This window comes from Pogoniulus pusillus, chromosome 13, assembly GCF_015220805.1.
Source record: "Pogoniulus pusillus isolate bPogPus1 chromosome 13, bPogPus1.pri, whole genome shotgun sequence".
NCBI lineage: Eukaryota > Metazoa > Chordata > Aves > Piciformes > Lybiidae > Pogoniulus > Pogoniulus pusillus.
In genome coordinates, this window is record NC_087276.1 from 31,758,860 (window position 1) to 31,779,571 (window position 20,712).

A 20,712-nucleotide genomic window follows, 5' to 3' on the forward strand; every position below is an offset into this window, starting at 1 on the left:
ATTTGGCTGCTATCGCACTCACGAACTGTGGCAGTTGCACCAGAAGACACTGGGGAGAGTCACCAATGAAAACTGCTGCAGTTGCCCCTGCTGTATGAGTCTCCTGCCATCTGCCTCAGAGCATAGCAGAGAAAAACCCATCCATTCTTAACGCTGAACTGTCAGGGAGACGGTGTGGATAACTGACATGATTTAGCTAATCTGCTCTGAAATCCTAACAGATGAAACATTTTTTACCTCTGCATAGGTATGGAAACTTAGCTGGGGCATGCTTGAGGCGAGGAGGGGATCAATCTTGGCTACTTAGACTGATGTAGCTCCCAGTAACGTTTTTACTCTGATCCACTTTGCTAGATTTACCTGTCCTGTTATAAAAATGTATTTCATCCTCCTTACAGCATAGAGATAGTCTAAACCAAATCAACCAAACAGACTTTGTACAAAGAAACAAGTGAAACAGAGAGCAACGTTAATAAGCAATATCCTTTCCTCTGCTTTGAAAAGCTTATGGTCCATCTGGTGAACAAACACTACAGGCTTATCTGAACTCCAACCCACAGGCTGACTCAGAGGCAGTTTAGAAGCACATTCTGTAATCAGTGAATGACTTATTTCAGAGGGAAGACTTGCATTTTCCTTAAGAACAATTGTGCTAGTTTGAAGCCAGCTAGAATGTTTTGGTGAGAAAAACTAGATTACAGGCTGTGAAAGAGAAACAAGGATGATGTCTACTTCACTCATAGGCTGGCTGAGATGTATCAGAACAGGAGTGTAAATATAGATAAGGGAGATGCTCTCTGTCCGGGCTGTGGGTTGCATCTCTCTAACCTAACCTGCCATCTGTGTGACTAATCCACCTGCTTCCTAACCCCCTGGCCCACCCTCCAGTCTTCCCTGAGCACAAGGCAATGTCTGGGGTAAGGTAGAGAGGGGTGGGGGAAGGTGGAAGGGCAGTTGAGAGCCCTCCTGGGGACTCGGGTTTCTGGGAGGGGAGTTGTGTTTCTGTATTACCTTTTACCTTGTATGTTTCTGTATGTAACTAAATCTAGTGTAGATACCTGCTTGTCTATTGAGCTAAGCTGTAAATATAAGCTTCACTCATTTTCTAGAGCCAGCTGAGTCTAGTCTGGGTGATTTCCAAAGTGGGGGGGTCGGGTACCACCCAAACCCTCACAACAATCATGCCCCCATCACATCAAAATTTACATGTAGATGTATGCTAGCAGGGTGAGGGGGGAAAAGGCATATCTGGGAATGAACTGAGTTGTCTGATAAGGCATCTCTAATCTACTAAATCTTTAAAGAAAATCTCTAAGAGTCCAGAATAATCACCAACTTTATGGTTTCAGAAAAACCGTGGCACCTTGGGAATAGAAACAATCACAGAAGCACAGAAATACTCAAGTTGGAAAAGCCCTCAGGATCACCAAGTCCAACCGTTAATCCTGCTCTACAAGGTTCACCCTAAACCACATCCCCAAACCTCCAGGGTCGGTGACTCAACCACCTCCATGGGCAACCCACTCCAGTGCCTGACCATGCTTGATGGAAAAAAAAAGGTCCTCATGTCCAGTCTAAACCTATCCAGTCACAGTTTGAAGCCATTCCCTCTTGTCTTGTCACTACCTATGAGAAGAGACCAGCACCAGCCCCTCCAGAACATCCTTTCAGGTAGTTGTAGACAGCCTCAGCCTTCTCTTTTGCAAGCTGAGCAGCCCCAGCTCCCTCAGTCACTCCTCCAAGTAAAAATCCATGAAAATAGGCCATGAGCATAAGCAGTGTTTGATGAGCAATCTGCACTTGTTGTAGAGGTAATTTCCTGAGGTTAGGGTTTCTGCCCTGAAATCTCAGATTAGTTTTTTTATCTTCCTCCTCTCCCCAGCTTGAACACCACTCCTCGTGATACTGAGAGGGGAGTGTACATATGGAAGACACGGCCCTTTTCCCTGAGAGGCTGCCACTTTTACTGCTCTACACAGCAAACCCAAAAGATTGTCTTTAAGAATTTCCCCATCACGGAACACAGTTCAGGGTCTGCTTTGCAACATGCCTTTTTGTTTCACAACACTGGCATACTGCTGTACTTTGAAGACAGGGGAAATGTATTTGGATTTTTCTGGGACCATCAATAACTTTGTGTTCTCCAGTCATTTTATGGCTGATGTGTACATTCTTCACTACTCAGGCATATTGTACTACAAACACTCACTACTTCATCTTCTGTTAAGCAAGCAAAGCCCCCAGGTTCCTTGCTACACACTCATTTTACATCTAGCTGCTCTCCAAGTGAGGTCTCTCTTAGTGTTCCCTGGCAAAGCTGAAGTGGATGGAGATGTGGCCTCTGCATGCAAGAGATGCCTCTAGTTCTGGTAGGTTTGTGAAACTGGAGACTCTAGCAAGCAGTTTGTAATCCACCCTTGTCCCATTTCGCCACTTAACAGTTTGAAAATGCAAACTCCAGCATCAACGTATACACAAAAGCCACATTTTAAACACCATTTCACAGTGAACAACAGGGATAATCCTGATCTATAAATAATCCTTGTTTTTCACTGCTGGTCACTGTGGTCCAAGCCATCAAAAGCAGGTACTGCTGTACGTCCCATTCTCACCCAGCATGTGATGCATAAGTGCAATGTGTATTACTTCTTCCTTCTGAGAGAGAAACTTAGTTCACAAACTTGGCATATGCTCCACTTCAGGAAGTGGAGGAAAATGGAAGAATTATTCCCTCCAACGTCACATTTAGCATCCCTTTTTCTCTGTAATTTCTTCTCATATATAACTTTCAGTAGCACTGAGGGGAAATGTCACGTACATGCACGTAACATACAGCCCTCAGTGCTGTGACAGCTTTTTCTTCCAGCCAGTGGCCGAGGACAATGACGGAAGGGTTACCCATCTGTTCTCGCCATGTGGCGTTCTGTCTCCAGCGAGGAAATACTGCAGTTCACAGCTTCTGCCGTTCTTTTTTATGGTGTTCTCTCATTAACTAGGAGTCGTATTATCATCCTTCTGAGTTACTACATTGGGAAGTCTGGAAGATGCAGGAAAGTGGCCTAGTTGGGATTGTCTAACTTAGAACCAGCCACTGCCTGTTGCAGACAGCACTTGGTCAGCTGCAGAAAAAAATGGTTTCTTTGGCTTGGGCTTGGTTCTAGGTTTTGCTTTCTTCCTTTCTTCCCTTTTCACTTGATGGAAAAAGACAAGTGGCACCCAAAAAAGAAAGAAGAGACTCTTCCTCAAAGAGTGACACTGTGGATTGTGTTGGCATGATTAGCCAGTTCTTCCAAGCACCAACAGGTTTGTCGACTACAATGACTAGCGGCATACCAGTGCCAAGTTCATGCAGAGACTTTTTTCCACTAAAGATTTCTTCCACTATTCCCTTAGAACATTTTCCAGATCCAAACTCTATTGTTTGCTGCATAAACAGCAATTAGAAAGGAAAGAAGCTTTCAGAAGATGTTAAAATACTTTCACTTTGCCTAATGCTGAACTTCTGCATAAATTCTCCAAACCCTTGGTCCAAGTTGCCCAGTGAGGCCAGGAAGGAAGTGGCCTGGGAAAGAGGAACAGATCAGGTAGCTTGCATTTCCTTCTGCAGTTCCTAGCAGCCAAGCTAGCAAAGAAAGTTTCAGCTTACCCCCAAAACCAGTCTGTCAACACCACAGGCTTGTCAAGGCTACATAAACCAAAGGCAGTTACACAAAGGCAGGCAAACGAGCTCGGTAGCTGTTATTAAGCTTGCTGTACTTAGATAGGCATTAACGAAAGTGGGTGCAAAAACCTCCTTGGCTGCGATTTGGATGCTACAAGAAAAGGAAGTATTCAGACAAGATGTTTGATGGAGCAGTGAGGTATTATTAGTCCATGTGCAGCAAAGTTAACTGCATTGTATGCCCTAATATTTCTCATTTTAATAGCTTTTGAATTCAAAGAACTGGTAACACATGTAAATGCTTGGTACTGAATCAGGGAGACTTACTCTTACTAACTATTAAATAGTTCAAGCACTGCCTCAGATCTTCCATCACAATGAAAACAACTCCATCAATAGGACCAAAAGATGCAAGATTCATTGAGAATGTAGCAAACTTACACCTAAGGAACAAGGTTCCACCTTTGCAAGTCAAGAGGCAGGTTTTTGAAGCCCTATGGAGTCTGAGGAGCCAGAGGAAAATCCTTGAGACTTAACACTTTTGCCATAGCAGACAGCAGAAGTGTCTTGAAATTATCTTCTTCTGTCTCTATGGTTTTGGCCTCATAATGACTTCTGCTTTGATCAACTTCAGGACTGGGTGGTGGTAAACCAATCTGCCCATAGCAGCAGCAGCAGGCAAAACATACCAGCTGCCTTTGCTCTCCAGAGCCATGCTGTTGGCCATGCCTAAGCAGTGGCTACTATGTGGTGACCATTTGCACACACACAGTGCTTTGTTCACTGGTTTGCATTCCTGCAGCTGCAGAAATTGTGTACCTATGGAGATGACCAAGTTACACCACAGCACAGAACACAGTATTGCAACCACCTTTAAGGAAGGGGTGAGGTTTGGTGCCCATCATCATGGCTCCATCAGTTCTGAAGACTGATATTTCTCTCAGGTAACAGCATGGTAGATGTGCTGACTTCAGCAGGGGCCACTTCCCATGGTGGCAACCAGACTGAAGGCTTGTCTAGCCCATAATCAGATCATGCAGAGGGTACTCTGGAAATGTTCTGATTCGCTACCCAAGCAAGCCCACAGCATTGTGATGATCCTAGATGTGTTCTCCAGCAGTGCTGCCAATCCCTAATGCAGATTCCATGCAGGCATGTGCAAGCCCATTTGTAGAAGTAGATAGCCCCACATCTAATCTGTAAAATGATGGCTCCAACACTCATAAAGAGAGGGGATTGCAGCTGGCTGGTACCTTATGTTGAATGCATTTCATAGCCTTAGTCTCTTCACCTCACTTTGCACACAAGTGCCATCACCACACCTGCATTTGCAATCTCAGGTGAAGTCTGGTCTCACCTTCCTTGGGAAGGAGACTCTTCAAGCCAGTCCTTCTCCCTCACCCGGTTACAGCCAGAGGAAAACCAGACTTCTTCGTGGGGTTTTGTACGTAAGTTTTCTGTGACTAAACAGAGTTGTTGGGCTTACTGTCAGTCTGACATCTGTTTTCACCATTAAGACAAAAGTCAAAAGCCAGGGCAATGAGCCTTTACTTCTTACTAAATATATCTAAGTGAATAAGGCAATTTGCCTATTAGCCAGCAGAGAGCCTCTGGGTTTCTTCAATCACATATAGGTAAAAAACTCACACTTTTGTTACCTCTTCAACTCCATTCCTCCAGATTTACACAACTGTTGAGCAGACTGTAGCTGACCCTATCCAATACTAAAACTTCTCAACTGGTTACACTCTTGCCTGGGAGCTGAACCCACAGATTTGGTAGCTCCTTTTGCTAGATGCTGAAGCAGCTTCTTATCTCCAACTTGGATTTACCTGGGCGCAGATGGAGTCTGCAGCATTCCTGTTTAAGCTCTGTGTTGTGAAGGAGGTGGCATATTATGCATTCCATGCATCACCCTCTCCTTTGTGCTGCACGTAATTGGCAGAGCTTTGCAGTGAAAAACTATCTGGCCAAATTCTTACAGCCTCACACTGCAGAAATCTGTCTCAGGTTAATCTATATTAGGAGTAATATCCAAGTTGGCTCTGTGCTCATGAAAAATGTGTTTTAAAAGCTCTAGCAGATAGAATCCTTTTTGTCTGACTTTGTTCTCTGCTGTCGTTGGTTTCTCATGGGATTTCTTACAGAGTGGTTAAGTGATCTATACTGAGGTTTCAGCAACAAAGATAATAGGAGTTCTATTCATGGGTTAAACACTTAGCTGCTTTAATGCAAGATGTGTAGGTGCAGCCCCTAATGACATTCAAATCTTGTTATTGCTGTGCTTCAGTGCAGGTTTTGTGGCTGAAAGAAGCAATTGTCAGAGATGCCTGTAAATCCTGAACAGCAAATAAATCCCACAGTGTGTAGAAACGATGCCTGATTCTGCTCTCGCAGCAGCGTGCATCTTTGGACTTCACCACACTTGCTCCTGCCTTGCAAGTGAGACATTGCAGCCGATGGCTTGTATCATTCCTACCACCACGTTCAACTCCAGGGACATCAACTTGTAACTTCATGGTGGTGTGAAACTGGTGAGCCTCGCTTTGCAAAAGACTGCTGCATGTTCACAGTGCCTTGGCTTGTGAGCATTGCCTTAAACACAGTATTGTGGCAAGCTCTGAGCCTTGAGTCCTTCTGTGTACCATGTCCAACTTCCTGTTGCTACGTTCTTTTGGCTTACTGGCGCCTCCCTGGCTTCCCCCGACTCCAAGCTAGCAAAATATGCTAAAACTGTGAAGAAAAGCCAGGGGTTCTCTGAAAGAAGCACGGAGTTTAGCTGAGAACACATTAAAGAATTTCATCGCTCTCTCTGCCACAGAGAGCCTACGAACCACCTTTGCCACAAGAAGTTGTAATAGACGGAGATCCAGAGGCACAGCACAACAGGCTTGCTTTTGCTCACTAATCCATCAAAGACATTATACACATATATTAGAACCTGAAGCACAACATAAAGAAGGAGCTGCTGGAAAGCCAGTCATATTGATAAGACAAAAGCTAGCTAGATTAACGGATTAAGAGGTCAATTGATATTAGTTCTGTTTGTTTCACACACAGAGTAAGGGATTAGAATAAAATATTAAGACTAGATGGAAAATCACTGGTTGATTAAATAGTATTGTAAGATAATTAAGACCAAAGTATTTAAAGGTGCACAAATGAATTTGGTGTTCAAATGCCACTGAATTTCAATGGCTGCTGCATGGATGTAGCACAAGCTCAGTCTCTCTGAAGATGGAGATGAAAGCTTTGCTGTGTATGCAACACTGACATGGTGTATGAAATTGAAATGCAGGCACTTGCTAGCCAGGTGGAGCAGCTTTGGCAATTAAAGTGCCAAAATGAGCTGCTAAATGGCCACAGGCACTTTTTGAGTTTCAGGTGGTACAGTACCAAGTGCTGTAGGCATCAGAATAACCTTCAGAGAGGTTGTAGCACCCAGTTGACTGTCATCACTGTGCTATTTACACAGCCTCAGGTGAGGTGAGAGGATGATGAAATGAATCATTCTACCAAAGACAGAAGCATGAGATGCAATGGATACTTGCACCAACTCTGTAATCCTTGTTCACATTTTCTTTATCATGACTGCCTTAAGTTAGGATTTATTTATTTGGCATGTGTGTCATTACAAACAAAATCACTAAAAATGAAACCTATTGCTGTGCACAGTGCAGTCAAAAGTTTTAAGTGCTCCCTCTCATCTCTCTCACTTCCAATTTCCAGATCCAATGGGTTAGTTCAAATAGCAAAGTCATCTGCTTACAGGCAGGAGGGGAGCACTGCGTGGACACAGTTGCAGTGCCTTTGAATCACCTGGACTACAGAGCATCTGTGTTTATTACTGCACAACTGAGGTGGAATCACCAAGCCTTCCACAGGTTAAGAGCACACACAGGGTAAGTTAACACAATTTAGATGAAGCACAGCATGTTCCCAGAGAGGAGAAATTATGCTGGACTAAACTCAGATGTCAATTCCCATTGCTATTTACAAGACTGTCCTTCCTGCAGGGACAACAAAGTCTCCTGTTTAAGGTACTTAAGGAAAGGTTCATGCTAAACTGAGGAAGTCAGCATGGATAGAGAGCACACAACAGATAAAACATTCCTGCACAGACAAGTCCCCTCTGAAGGTACTGCTGGCCTGGGCACCAAGCTGGAGACATCTCCCCAACCAGCTGTGTCTGTGGGAGAGATGGTCCATGCCAGCCAGCTGTCACCACTCCCTGGCAGAGATAACTCCTGAATATGTTTGCAGGAACACTCCTACAGTTCTTGAAGTGAATCTGTGTAAGATAGTTCAGACTATTCATTTAAAAACCGTTTAAACTCGCCAAGTTGGCTTTGTCAGAAACCTATTGGCACTCTCACACACTGCCCTCCTTCTGAGCAAGAGTAAGGAGCATTTGAGGATGGTGAGCTCATTCTGTGACACAGAGGGGTTGGGAGGGAAGTGGAAAGGAGTGAAATGAGCAACTCCTCCCTCCCTGGGTTTCTAAATAATTGTGCAAAAGGGCTAAAAAAGGCACTTATTCTTACCACAGAGAAATGAAAACCAGTGCCCCAAACAGGGAAGAACACTTCCAGCTCTGCACTCCATGTCCCACACTGCCATTTGGTTCCTCATTTGGATCAATCTGTGAAATGCCATCGTTGATCAAGCACAGTAACTGAGACCCAGCAACCAAAGCACAATTACCATGGGAACTATCAAAAAACTTTGGAGGAAACTCCCAGTACTCCTTACATAGAGAGTCTCAGGAAAGACACTCGTCTGTGATGTGTTAGTGTTCTAGAGGAGCCCCTGAGGTTGGCTCTCCATACTAGCAAGACAAGATCTTGTTTACACCACTGTCACTATGCCAGAATTACAGCTTACTGTTAGATAACCTCAGCAGAAGTGCAAATCTAAGCTGATGTGCATTACAAAAGGGTCATAAGTCATCATAAATCATTAGGAAAGAGAATCACAGAATAGGTTTGCACTTAGTACATATGCACACATACTGGAAATATTTCAAGTCGATTAAAGAGCTTTGAATATCTCAGAATGGCTTTTTTGGTTGGTTTTAATGAATGAACAGTTCAGCTGACTGAATTCTGAGATATTTCTGGAGAGACAAGAAAGGTGAGAAGAAAAGTGGTATGACCAGGGCAACAGAAGGTAATAAAGGCACACACAGATAACAAACAATATGCTTAAGCGAGCTGCTCCAGCTGCTGAAGGGATCTCCAGACAATACTCAAGTCAAGCCCTTAAGCAGGTCTAGACTCTACTGATGCCTGACCTATCTTGACTGCTCAAGACACACACCCAGAGTTTCGTCAGAAAAAGAGAGGGGAAGCAGAAAATTTCCACAAAGCAGTAAGAGCTTTATCCTTGGCCTGTTCCAGAGCTGATGTGCACTGGTATCACCCCTTGCTAAAAGCCAACGGGCAAACTTTATCTCAGCATGGAGATGTTACTGCTGGAGATGGGCACAGCCAGGGAAATAGAAGTACATATTACACATCCTGGACAAAATATGTTAGACTTTCACAACGAGAAAGGCACTAAATTGTTCTTTTGAGTTTGAACAAAGCTAGGACAAGAAAACTGCAACAGAAAACAGCTGTAGAAAGACATAAACAAAACTTTGCTAGCACTGCCAGGATCATGTGGGGAGGCTGTGAAGTCTCCTCAGGACCAGGTTGGATGAATAAGGTATCAGAAATGGCTTTGGTGTTTCTGATTTTCCCTGAGGGCAGAACAAGCTTTCAGGATCCCTTTCCTTCCAACGTTCTGCGATGCTGCAGAACATGCTAGCAGCTGAATGAAAGGGACGAGAGCCCTGCCAGTTCCACCTGGAAGCAGAGATGAATTTAGTGCTTCCTGTCATGCAGTCCTGGGATGCCAGAAAACACCTTCCCGGCCATCAACACCTGCTATGATTCTACTGAAAGGACAGAAAGAAGCAATTGCAATAAGGTCCAGTCGTGGCTTAGGAAACACTCACAGAGCATCACTCTTCTGTGAGAAAAAGATGTGAGTTCAGTGTCTCTGGAGGGCTGGCAGGACCCACCGAGAAGCTCTGCAGCCCCCACTCCCGTGGGCGATGGCACTCACACACTGCTGCACTAACGAGCTGCAGCCTGGGCCTTTGCAGGCAGCTCCTGCAGGTGGTTCTTCAAGGGGCTGATGCAGCCTTCAACTGCCCAGGACCACTCCTTTGGCTGCCAGATGCTACTCCCCTTTAGACACTCAGCTGCTTCATGCAGGGTGCCTGTGCTGCAACTGCTTCAGGACCAAAACTGTTCATTTCCTCCAGAACTCATGGTGATCATCACCCTGAGAACAAACAACTAAGTACAGCTTGAGGCAGCCAAATCTCCGTTTTGTTGCCGTCAGAGCCTCAGTTCTCCTGACTGGGCTATAATTTCCAGGCTGCTAAACCCTCACTTGTCACATCTGGAGTTTCTTTCATGTTGTTATAAATGCACGAGTCTGATTTGTGTAGAATGGAGTGAGTCAGGGTGGCACAGGCACTTGGCAAAAAGCTGCATGTATTTCACCCAGATTCCATTTGCCAAGAGAGGCACACAATGCTGAACAAAAACCTGCTTTTTGGTACAGGAGTAATTTGTAGTAGAGCGTGCTCCAAAATAATTCTGTGTAGAAGGTGAACTAAAATGGAAGCAAAATGATCTTTGTCTCCTCACTGTATCATTTAATTCTGATTCAGAACACTCAGGGAATTGGAAGAGTCTGGTCTGACCTTTTGTGTGTTGTGGGTGAAAGCAGGGGAAGGAATAAATTCCCTACCATGAATCTTGAGCAGAAGGCTCAAGAGGTGAAGCACTCAAGTGTCCTTTCAGTAATCCTTGGGCTGTCTGGTCCCTTACCTTGCATTTGGGTGCAGAAGCATTTGTGTGTATCACAGCTTGTAACAAGCTGCCTTACAGTAAAAGCTCTTTGATGAACAGAAAGGAGTCTGGTGAAATCTGCTTCTGTTCAGTGGGTCAGTTTGGATGATTTGCAGGCATGTGAACATTTGGAAGAGTCTGGGGTAACACTGAAAATGCCATACTTTCTAAAACAAAAGATACAATCATCCCCTCTTGGGGTCATATCATCTTGGCCCGTACTCAGCACTGCTCAGGCCACACCTTGAGTGCTGTGTCCAGTTTTGGGCTCCACCAATGCAGAGAGATGTTGAGGTGCTGGAAGGTGTCCAGAGAAGGGCAGCAAGGCTGGGGAGGGGCCTGGAGCACAGCCCTGTGAGGAGAGGCTGAGGGAGCTGGGGGTGTGCAGCCTGCAGAAGAGGAGGCTCAGGGCAAATCTCACACTACCTGAAGGGAGGCTGTAGCCAGGTGAGGTTGGGCTCTTCTGCCAGGCAAGCAGCAACAGAACAAGGGGACACAGTCTCAAGCTGTGCCAGGGGAGGTCTGAGGAATAAGTTGTTGGCAGAGAGAGTGATTGGCATTGGAATGGGCTGCCCAGGGAGGTGGTGGAGTGGCTGTGGCTGGAGGTGTTGAAGCCAAGCCTGGCTGGGGCACTTACTGCCATGGTCTGGTTGACCAGATGGGGCTGGGTGCTAGGTTGGGCTGGGTGAGCTTGGAGCTCTCTTTCAACCTGGCTGATTCTGTGATTCTATGACCTATATTTGCATGTGGCTGCACGCAAATACACTATGTGTGAAGCCCTACTTTCACACTCAGATTTGGGGTTTTGGTAAGTGCAAATGATGGAGGAAGTTGACACAAATACATTGGCACCAGTCTGCAAGTTGCCTCGTGGCCAAGAAAGGGAGACTTGGGACCATTCATCACCTGAACACAAGGAGGGCTTCTGGCGCTGAGCCAGCTGGGTATGCGTTATGTATCAGTAATGTTTTCAGCTTCAAGGCTGAGGCACGGCCAGGGCTGGAGAAGCCAAGAAAGAAATGTAATATTGGAGCATGTTTACTGCAGGAGGAAGGGCTGTGTTGTCTCAATCAAACAAGTGGATTGCAAATCTGATATTGAAATAAATCCAATTGACTTTCATGTAATTGCTTATTTGATTCTCAAATATGACACAAAGTTAGAAAACAAATTGATATTCTGTCACTCCTGTTTCAGTAAACTTAACTCAAACAAGTTGCCCTTTAGGTGCACCTCAGCTGGAACAGTGCTTGATCTTCATCCCGAGGAAATCAGTGTACTAAATTTGTTTGAAAAAATGTTATCCAAACCATGACGCCTTTCAGACAGCGTTCGAGCTGCATGCTAAAGAGACCAGATTTCCCCTGGGAGCCAGCACAAGCACAGGGAAGATGAAGTACTGCGCTCTATCCTCCCTCTGCAAAACCGGGTATCAGCAGCAAAGGTACAATGTCAGCTCAGACAAATGCAGCAGATGCAGAATTGCAGAGGTCCTGTGGGTAGAGGACATTCTTCACCCCCTTCCTCCCTCCTCCCAGCCAACATAAAGGCAGTTTTATACGACCTTGATGTGGCACAAGCAGTTAAAGAGTAAGTTGCACAGACTCCATATTGTCACAGCCACTGCCAGAATACTATAGCCAGCACCAGAACCCACAGTGGGAGAAGGTAGTCACTTAAAAGGTGTTTAAAAAGGCAAAACCAAAGGAATAATAAGGAGAGGTGGAGGAACAACAACAGAAAGTTTCTGCAAGGAGAGAATGTTTATTCAACTAAAAAAAGCATTAAGATCACTGTTTGCACCTCAGAACAAAATACTGACACCAGCTTGTTGGGATGGCAGGCAGGTGAGCAGGATGGGCGGCCACTGCAGCTGGGCGCCTTAAAGACAGGTGGGCAGCAGCGTCAGAACAGCCTACAGAGCTCCTACGGAACGGCTCGCTGAGCACTCTTAGGGAACAGCCTCCGACATCTGCACTTTCAGCATCAAGTGAAGGCCAGTTTAGGGGGGAAAAGTCCCTCTAAAAGGTCCAAGACATAATTAGCTACTGTCTGGCAAGCTGAGAGAGCATGGCAAAAATGGTCCCTGACAGGATTATTCTTCTTTAACTTACCAACATAGGTTGTTCATATGAACAAGGTTGTTCCAGACAGGTCACCATTGCTAGGGCCACGTTCTGCTATAGGTACATAGAATGCCAGATTAGGCCACATGCTTAAAGCTACCACTAATGAAACCAGTGTTACAGAAGCAAGGTGATGATGATGGGCAAATTAAGAGCATGGCACAAAGTACTGATAGGTACATAGCACATTCACTGAGACTTCCTTTCAGGAGCCCTGTTGCTGTGCAGATATACTCTATGCAATAACTGTAACTACTCCCAGAACACTCAGATTTGATGTAGGCTGTGCTGTGTTCCCTGCTAGGGTGCTCCTGACCCTTAGCTAACGAAAACCATTAGTTTTCTAGGCCTGTTGAGACAAGTCTCTAGAGGCATCGGTAGGCAACACCCAGGTGACCCTTCCTTGATAAGGCATCTGGTGCCATATTCCTTACTGACAGAATCACTTAATCCAAATTTTACTGGGAATCTTCATTGTCTGGTTTATGTCTTGTGTTCTTCTGGCACATGTTTTCCTCTTAATTAATGTAGCCTACTGCATCCAGGGCAAGAATGGGATCTTTTTCCAGGCCAAGTATTTGCAGAACATAAGACTGACAGAAAGCACTAAAAGAAGCTTTAATTCAGTACTTAAGTGTGTAAAGTCACACAAGTAATTTAAAACATCCCTTTCTTTGCTGTGCTAGGCGTGATGTCACGTGGGGAAATGGGACATATTTAACCTGATAAGCTACCTGACAAAGCTATACTGACAACCTACCTGAAGGGAGGTTCTAGCCAGGTGGGGCTGGTCTCTTCTGCCAGGCAAGCAGCAACAGAACAAGGGGACACAGCCTCAAGCTGTGCCAGGGCAGGTCTAGATTGGATGTTAGGAGGAAGTTGTTGGCAGAGTGATTGGCATTGGAATGGGCTGCCCAGGGAGGTGGTGGAGTCACCGTGCCTGGAGGTGTTGAAACCAAGCCTGGCTGGGGCACTTAGTGCCATGGTCTGGTTAACCAGATGGGGCTGGGTGATTTTGGAGGTCTCTTCCAACCTGGTTGATTCCATGATTCTCACTGCCAAAGTCAGCACGAGTGCAGAGGAATGAGACAAGATGTGGCTGGAGATACAAGAGATCCACCCGACCCAGAGACTGCTCAGCTTCCTACGTATCTTCACGACAAAACTCCTTTTGGAGCTGCTAATAAGTCACTGTCGCGTTTCAGGCTGAAACTCCTCAGGCTTGTAAGCTCTAAATGAACATTAAGCTGAAGTTTGCACCAGAGATACATCCAGGCTTCCATCTGAAGACTAACATTGATCAGTCAAGGGTACAAAACACAGGGAGCAGAATGCTGTTACTATAGTGAGCGCCACAAAAATCAATGTGTTTGAAATGGGAATCAATCTATTGAGGCTGCTGGACTGTGACAAGACCTTGTCTTCTGCTTACAGACCTATGTGCAGGAACTGGGCTAAGTAAGCTAAGTGCTTAGCCTTGAAATTTGTAATGTAAACTTAAGCAACCTTCCAGGATGGCAAGTATGTATAAAGTGGAAAGCAATTTTCAACTTCCTCTGGTGAAACTTAATTCAAGCGACTCCAAAGATACTATGAAGAAAGTGAAAGCAGCCACCGTGCATGATGCGTGCTGATGTCTCTGGCTACACAGCACAAAGGGGATGGTATGACCTAATTCTGGTACTAGCTGTGGTCCCAGAAACATCCCTGTTACTCCAGTGCAGTGATTGATCCACGGCAGCCTCAAAGGGAAGGAAATGTCCATGGGCTGTGGCTGTCTAGGTCACTAGACTGCCAGGAAAAAAAACCCACAGTCTTCAGGGCTTTTCTCCTCTCATGTCGGCTGACTCCCAGTGTTCTCCATAGTCATGTCCCATGAAAGACCTTCCCTCCAAACCAGCCCTCTACAGCCAGATCAGCGGCAGCCTCTCTCGTCTAATGACAGCAAGGCTTATTCTCTAATACCTTCTGCTTGGATCTCTGGAGTGTGCTTCTGTAGCTCATTCGTGCCAGAAAGATTAGCTACAGGAATATCTGTCAAAAGCAGACACTAATGGGGCATAAAAGTGCCAAAACCCATCAGAGTGCTCATAGACCAAGTTACAGCTCAAAACAGTGCTCACAACACTCAGGTCTCCCACAATTCCCCATGCTGTTGCCCTCCCAGCCACCAGGCTTGCAGTGTCCATACTGACCCAACCCAGAGACTCAGCCTGCCAGCCCAGGGACAAAGAAGGCCTCAATTCAGTAACTTCCTTCCAACAAGGACACAGTGGATCCAATTTCCTCTGTATTCCTGCTTCACCCAAAGTGCTGATGTGTGCACCAAGTAACCCATTAACCAAAAAGAGGGACAAGTACTGCAGGTTAGACGCATGGGAAATACCATAGCCCAAAGCCAGAACGAAGAACAAGGCAACTCGGTTTTCTAGAATTCCAGGTGAAGCCCTGCTGGTCACAGCAGCCACCACCATCCCACAACCAGGCAGCCAGCTCAGCTTTACTTGGCAGAAGGGTTTGCATACAGTAAGGAGCATCCTTGGCATTAGAAGGTCACAGGTGGGTCAGAGAGGACAGAGGTATTGTGGAGAGATGTGCTGGAGGGATAAGAAGAACTGAGATTAACAGATTCAGATGCTGGGTTGAGTTTGCTTCAATGGGCACATGTTTTTCTGGGGTGTCTTCACTGCCAGTTCTGTCTAAAACTCTTATGCTAAGGTAACAGCAGGACAGAACACAAGCATCTTCAGTGCCCCTGTGCAGTTATGCTTGCTTGACAACACTTCTTAAGGTTTTTTCCTACCTGCCCTGATTTACACCCAGGGCAGTATATCATGTTTGTGCTCGCTGCAGTTCTTCCGTCCCCACTCTCCTTATGTTAATGATGTAGTGAAACAACACTGGTTTTAAAGCTCCCTGTTTCTGCACGGCTCAGAATAGCAGATGAAAAGTCTACAGCCTGATTTCTACCCCCAAAGCCAAGTGTTGCTGGCCTGCTCTACAACATATGGACCAGGAACAGAACTAAGGTGAAGTCACAAAGTTGAGAATCAGGAACTCATTTGAAATGGGAGTGGAGGGCTGAACAAACAACCCACAAACCAACAAGAATGCAACATCAAAAACACCCAAACATCTGAAGGAAGAAATACAATAAAGATTGGGTGAAATTATCCCTTGACTAATGCTGGATGAAACCCAGCCTAAAACCACTGAACAGCAGAGCTGTTCCAATTTCTGCCACAGTAACATCAAAATACTTTCCCCTCTATAAACATCCTTTATTTCTTCCTGGAAAATGGAAGAGTACCACATGTGACAAGTGTTCTTAAGCAGCATGCTGAGCACCAAATGTGAACTCTAATTCATAACTCATGCTCAATTAATCCTAATTTATAAGGAATGGGTCTCTTAATGCTTTTGCTAACTACCTAACCTATTTGGAGAGACGCAGTCAGAACCTGAGTTGTTGTGACTTGCTTGGTGAGTGGCAGACTATGTATACCTTGGCAGCTGTCAAAGACAACAGCCTGTCCTCAGTGAAGAGTAAAAGCAATTCTCGGAACTGCAAAAGGCTAAGAAAAGATCTGAATGAGAAGCAGAACTGAAAGTAGGTGAGGGTGGAGAATGCCATCTTTTCTCATGTAAATGCCACTGAAAACAAGTGGGAGGAACCCTATGGGATCCAGAACCTTAGGTCAAGCAAAGACTTGAAGAACTTTAACTTAGTAAATGAGCAATTTCTAAGTGATACAACCAAAAGAGAAGAGGTCTGGCATCTCCAGGTAGTGCTCTCAAGTTATTTTCACAAGGCGGCCAGATAGCAAATCCTCTTCATTGAGAGGAGGAAGCTTTATCTTCATGCCCTGATAGTATGGGTGATCGGCACAAGGAGCTAAGGACAGGTTAGATCACAGCTCTACTTGATTCAGATTCTGACAAGGGTAAAGCACAAGACTGAATCATTAAGGCCACGTACTCAGCTGATGGACCTAGAATCATCCTGCCAGCCCCAGGAGGTGCTTATGGATGTCAGGAAACTGAACTTTGTGGTTCACGTTTCCTCCGCTGTATATGCCAGCAAGAACAGCAGCAACTTAATGACAGTTTGAAATCCTCTGGCACAACTGGTGCCAGGCATCCACCACACACATGGAGATGTTCTAGAACTGCCTCATGCATATTCAAATAAAGTTTCTGCTACAAAACATACACAAATACTGCAATGGGAGAGGAGAATTATACACACAACTCTCTGATGTGTTTCTACCAGTTAGATTTGGCTTATCCATCCCTGCCAGTTGCAACTCAGTGGGAATATGGAGTATATTTGTTCAACCTTATTGCAATATCGTTCTAAACATCTCCTGCAACACTCAGTATTTCAGCCGAGAGAATTCAGCTCATGGTATTCCAGCCTGTCATGGCCAGAGTTTGGGATGCTCTCTCTACTTCCTCCTCCCTCTTCCCCTTCTCATTTTTAACAGCTATTTTCCATCTGCACCCAGTAAAGGCTGGCATGAAGAATTGAGCTCGGAAAATTCCTTGGGAACCCGTGCCGGAGGTAAGGTCCCTTCGCCGCCGCCGCCGGCTCCCGGCTGGCACCAAGGCCACGTGGGACTGGAGCGGCGGAGCCCTGCAGCACCGCCTGCAAGCGCAGGGGCGGAAAATGGCTATGAACGGGTGGCGCCACCGCCTACTATCCAACGAGCTAGCCACAAGTCTGGGGAAACGCCGGGAGGGGCTGGGATGGGCAGGGAATGCGGGGAAGATGCCCGCTCGGAGGGGACCGCCAGGGCTGGCGGGGAGGGGCGGCCACCGCCCCCGCGCACCGCCAGGTGGCGCCGCAGCATCGGCATCGGGGGCGGCGCCGCGGCCCGGCGCGGGACTGGGGTGGCCCCGGGCCGGGGTCGCCGCTCGGCGGCCAGTGAGGAGGTGAGCGGCGTCGGCCTGCCCACAGCCGCAGCGCTCGCTCGCACCGGGCTCTCAGGCTCCCAAACCCACACGGGCAAGTCAAGCGAAAGGAAGAGGCGAAGGGGAAACCAGCCCGGGCGCCGGCAAACCGGAACCTTCCGAAGGCACCCGGCGAGCAGGCTGGACAGTCCCGGGGCGCTGAGCTTAGAACAGACTGATTTGAGAGGGGTGGGGAGAGACCAGGCCAAAACTCGTCAACACATCCTCTTTGCCTTTCTTGGCTAACCTAACGCCCACCGCCAGGAGCGGCTTACGGGCCGGGAAGCAGTGCGGGTCCCCAGGCGTCGCACGCCGGCGCGCTCCGATCCCGGACTGCCGCAGTCACAACGAAACACGTAAGGCTCAAAGCCCCTCATGGAAAACTGTTCCAGTCTGACCAACAGACAGGCCTGGATACACAGAGGAGAGCAATCTACTCAAATTACCCCCGACGAAGACAGCAAAATCAAGACGCTTTTCTTTCCTGTCCAGCAGGCTCAGGTGGTCCTTTCTGAACGAGGCAGGTGGAGAACGCCCCCAGGGGAACCAACTCTCCAGCTGCATCTCCTACTGCACACAGGCGCAGCTGCAAGGGCCTCAGTGAATCAGCAGTCTGCTCTGTGAGCACATCCCACCCAACCTCTCCTGGCTCTTGCCAAGCACACACTTTTGTTCCGCTCCGCTGCGTCGTTTGAGCGGGGAAAGTGAAACCTGCAAATAATGCACCACGCATCCTATTTTTAACCCAGATGTGCCAAGGAACCTTTTACCTGAAGTAAGAGTCATATTCACACTTAGTAGCCATCAACTTGCATCCCCAAGTATCATCACACCCCTAACTGAGAGGTGGGAATGCTGAAGGTGTTCGAAGGTCTGACTCCTGCCCAGTTGCTGTGGCCATGACCCCCCTGTGGCCTGAGCTCAGTGCTCAGCAGCAGGTGAGGAACAGGTCAGCCTGCATCAGGTCAAGTGTCTTGAACTGGCCAAAGATCATAAAACTGAGGTAGTGCTTGGCACATCATGGTGTGTGATGCCAGTGAGGTATCTCTCTCTAGCTGGTGCACAGGGGCTTGCCATCCAATCACTGCTTTTACCTCACCTGAAGAAGCCGATTTACATTTAGATATGGCTCTGAAAGGGACAGAAGTAATTCCTCCTTCTCATGTTCTAGTTTTACTAGACTCCATGGCTACAGAACCAAGCATCTGCAGCACCAGCTTCTGCCCAGGTAAACAGCATTGCTGTGACCCAGTGTGGGATGTATGAGAGCCCTCCCTGGGTGGGAGCAGACCTGACACCACCAGAGTCAAGCACATGGCATTGTCTGCAGCTACTGTGAATTTTATCCTCTGTTCAACAATGGAAATCACAGAATCATAGAACCAATCAGGTTGGAAGAGACCTCCAAGCTCATCCAGTCCAACCTAGCACCCAAGCCCTGTCCAGTCAACCAGACCATGGCACTAAGTGCCCCAGCCAGGCTTTGCTTGAATGCCTCCAGGCACTGCAACTCTACCACCTCCCTGGGCAGCCCATTCCAATGCCAATCACTCTCCCTGCCAACAACCTCCTCCTAACATCCAGCCTGTACTTGCAACAGCCTGATTCTGAAACACATATCCACGCAAGAAGTTTACCCAAAGTCGGTCCCACAGAATCCAATTATCCAACCCAAGAGCAGAAAGCTATTCATGTAGTCAAGGCTATGGCCAGCTGGGTCCAACATTTCCTGTGGTCAGGTGCCAGCTGTAGTACCCATCCCTCTATCTGTATTGCATTTCTCAGCTGTACAATTAAAAGTTAAGTTCAAACCATTCTATTCCCAGGTGACCCTGAAGGATAAAACTTTTATAGGTGTTTAAATACATTATGTATCAACTGCTTGTGCCTGTTCTGTAGTAGATCTCCCACGGATTCTATGGGGAAAGCACCAGCCACTGAATTATGTATTCAGCATTTTGTGCTGCTCTCGGTGTGTAATTGTTGCAGTGTTCGGAGTAAAAGGAACACAGCGATTTGATAATCAATTATGCTCTAATTGCATTCACCTGGGAAGAAGAGATAGCGCAAAGAGGCAAACAGGGGTCAATAATATTAATATAGCTGATCACTGATTTTGCATATACAAGCACCAATTAGTTAAGCAGAGTTAAACAGAGAGAGTGATAATTTGCATGAGGTACTCCAAATGTAGTGATAAATAAAACACATATAAAGTAAGAGAAAGGCTCGAGGGGGGCAGATTTAGACTGGAGACTAGGAAGTTCTTTACAGTGAGGGTAGTGAGGCACTAGCACAGGTTGCCCAGGGAGGTGTTCAAGACCAAGTTGGAAGAGGCCTTGAGCAAGCTGGCCGAGTGAAGAGTGTCCCTGCCAATGCCAGAGAGCTTGGAACTAGATGGTCTTTAAGATTCCTTCCAACCCAAACCATTCTGTGAATCTATGAAAAGAAGCTACTTAAACTAAAATAATGATCTGCTCTCCTTTTCTCAGGTTACAGTTAAGGGACTGTCATTAAGAGATATCAGGCAACAGATATCCTGGAAGTCAGCTCACCTCCGTGGCACTTCCCTTTTAGCATAACAAAAGGCACATGCTTGGTGGGTTACCAAAAAGCGGAGACCTCAACAGATGTTAAGTACTGGGAAGAGGAAGGGACCAGAGCACAGCACAGATATTTGCTGAATCTGGCTTTAAAGGTGGCAGCTGTGCCTGCACCACTCACTCCATGCTGATATTGCCATGCAAGCCCTGCACGTGGCTGGACATCCAGACCTTGAACTTGAGTGAGATGACCAGAGCATGTTGAGCACCAAACACATGCAGAGCTGTCTGCTGGGGTTAGAGCTTAAAGGAGAACAGCTGGAGGCTGTAGCACTTTGGTTTGGTACTTCTTTTACACCTTAGTTAGGCAGTGATAAAGCAAACGGGGCACAAGGCTGATAAAGTAGGTACCTGTGCTGCTAGGAAGCCTCTCTGAGCTGTCCTGCAGCTGGGTCCCAGCACTGCACACCCAGAGCACAGGTGATGGGGCTCAGCAACCACTTGGCTGTGGCATTTCTCGG

The 20,712-nt window shown here is 46.6% G+C and overlaps 1 long non-coding RNA gene across 2 annotated transcripts in view; it reads right to left on the minus strand.

Annotated features, from left to right (window-relative positions):
* LOC135180972 (uncharacterized) overlaps positions 1 to 20,712 on the minus strand; it is a 227,069-nt gene that overhangs the window by 3,868 nt on the left and 202,489 nt on the right. Inside the window, exons 4-5 of one of the 2 annotated variants that reach the window (XR_010304628.1) lie at positions 12,684 to 12,749; positions 12,378 to 12,590 (exon numbers count right to left, since the gene is read on the minus strand). The exons of the other annotated variant lie outside the window; for it this stretch is intronic. This is a non-coding gene — a long non-coding RNA (uncharacterized LOC135180972). Of the gene's footprint in view, positions 1 to 12,377; positions 12,591 to 12,683; positions 12,750 to 20,712 lie in introns of those variants that run through there. 2 annotated transcript variants of the gene reach the window in all.